The sequence below is a fragment of the Jaculus jaculus genome, chromosome X (assembly GCF_020740685.1).
Source record: "Jaculus jaculus isolate mJacJac1 chromosome X, mJacJac1.mat.Y.cur, whole genome shotgun sequence".
NCBI lineage: Eukaryota > Metazoa > Chordata > Mammalia > Rodentia > Dipodidae > Jaculus > Jaculus jaculus.
The window spans coordinates 104659866-104662375 of record NC_059125.1 but is presented as its reverse complement, the minus strand read 5'-3'; positions in this window follow the sequence as shown (position 1 = coordinate 104662375).

The window sequence follows — 2510 nt, the reverse complement described above, 5'->3', positions numbered from 1 at the left end:
TTTGGTGGAGAGAAACAAAGCAAATATTTCAAATTTGGGCTGAAATCAAAATGAGAACATGTTGGAATTGGAAATGGGAAGAACATGGTGAGTGTTGCAATGTTTGGGATGCTTGGCCCTTAATTTTATTACCTAACTGGTGACAAAGATGTGAATGGGTCGGGGCTCAGTTAAAATGCAGAAAATAGCTGGGCGTGGTGGCGCACACCTTTAATCCTAGCTCTCAGGAGGCAGAGGTAGGAGGATTGCCATGAGTTCAAGGACACACTGACACTACATAGTGAATTTGAGGTCAGCCTGACCTAGAGTGAGGCCCTACCTGGAAAAACCAAAAAAGAAAAAAAAAGCAGAAAACAAAGCAATCAAACTCTTCTCATTTTCACCCCTATCCAAATATCTTTGCCAATAACCATTCCCTTGGGTATAAACAGAAATTGGGTACTGTGTTACTTTTTCATGACTGTGACCAAATTTTCTGACATAACAACTTAAGAAAGTAGTAATTTGGGCTAGAGAGGTAGCTTAGCGGCTAAGCACTTGCCTGTGAAGCCTAAGAACCCGGGTTCGAGGCTCGGTTCCCCAGGTCCCACGTTAGCCAGATGCACAAGGGGGCGCACGCGTCTGGAGTTCGTTTGCAGAGGCTGGAAGCCCTGGCACGCCCATTCTCTCTCTCTCTCCCTCTATCTGTCTTTCTCTCTGTGTCTGTCACTCTCAAATAAAAAATAAAATTAAATTAAAATTTAAAAAAAAGAAAGTAGTAATTTATTTTGGTTCATGGTTTTGAAGGGTTCAGGATGGCTTACATGGTGGCTTGGGAAGAGCAACAGTGTGGTTGGAATGTGTGCCAGGGAAAGTTATCTGCCCCACAGAAGATAGAATCAGAAAGGGGGTGGCAAGAGACCCAGTATAACGTTCAAGGACAGACTTTTAATGATCTATTTTCTCAAGCTAAATCCTGCCTCCAAAACTTTCTATTACTTTCTAAAACAGTACCAGAGCTGAAACCATGACTGTAATATGAACCTATTGGAAAAATTTCATATTCCAACCATAATAGGAACCTATAGTTGTTCTTATGTTTCTTCCTATCTCTTATCTTCCTTCTGAATAGACTTAAGACAGGTTAACTTATCTATGCATCTTCTCCCCACTTACTCCTAACAGCAAGACACAAACCCCTCTAGAAGACCCAGAAATAACTCAGTTTTGCTTACTCATCTTGAAACTTGTTCTTGTTCTATTTCAACTTCCACCCCATTCTGAACTTTTGTTGGAACCATTGTTACAATTTCTCTGGCCTGGTCATTTATTCAGCATTATACCATTAATTTTTCCCAGCGGATGTTGACATAGCTGACTGTTCTGGCTTGAATTTGCAATGTCTGCAAAAGGCTCATATCTGGAGCACTTGTCCCCCAGCTTAGTGCTTTGCAGCCTTTAGGAGATGGAACCTGACTGGTGTACATGCATCAGTATTCATGAGACTTTGAAGGTTGTGTTCTCTTCTGACTCTACTCTTGTGTTCTTTGATTTCCTGCTCTATGGACATGCAAGAAGGCTTTATCACATACTCCTGCTGCCACACAGCCATTTTGCCATGCCTTCCCTTCGATAGAGAACTAAAATTCTCCTGAAAATGTGAGCCAAAATATATCATCCATATATTAAGATGCTTCTGTCAGATGTTTTCCTATAATGATGACAAAAGTTTCTAATACATTACCCTGACAACTCGTTGGATGCCAGGTTAGCTACGACCAGAAAAATCTACTTTCACTTTGGCCTTATAGAACCCAACACAATCCTGTTAATATGAATGACCAGAGTATTAGCTAGACCAGGGATACATTATTTTCCCATTCTACCTTCAAACCACGGAGGAGTTGAGCACATACTTTTACTTGTTGACCTAGCTTCAGAGTTTGTAGGGTCATTAATAGACTACTATTATTGAGTAATTATTCCATTACTAAAAATGGAATATCAAAACAGCTCAGTTCTGTTGTACCAGAATCCATCTCTCATCATATTTATTAACATTTTCATATATATTTAAGGGCTTCTAGGTGGACTTGCTGAATCAACTCCCTTATCTAAGACTTTTTGCACACCATATTTATAAGTAGCACTATATTCTGAATTTTTCTGTATAGTTCCCCTTACCAATGAGTTTTATATCATCCAGTGTTTCCTTCTCATTTGTTGATCATATTTTTCTTGATTTGAAGAACTCTTTTAACAGTTCTTGTAGGACAGATGTAGTTTTCATAAATTTGTACAGCTTTCATATCTCTGGCAATGTCTTTATGTCACCTTCATTTTTGAATTTTGGCTTTGTTGGACACAGGTGTTTGTCCTTGAGTACTGTGAATATCATCCCAGTCCCTCTTGGTTCCTAAGGTTTCTGCTGAGAAGTCTAATTGAAAGACTTGGACTAAAGCCATGTACTATTTGTTTCTATTTCTCTTCCTGCTTTTATAACCCTCTTTTTCTTTAACTTCTGAGAATTT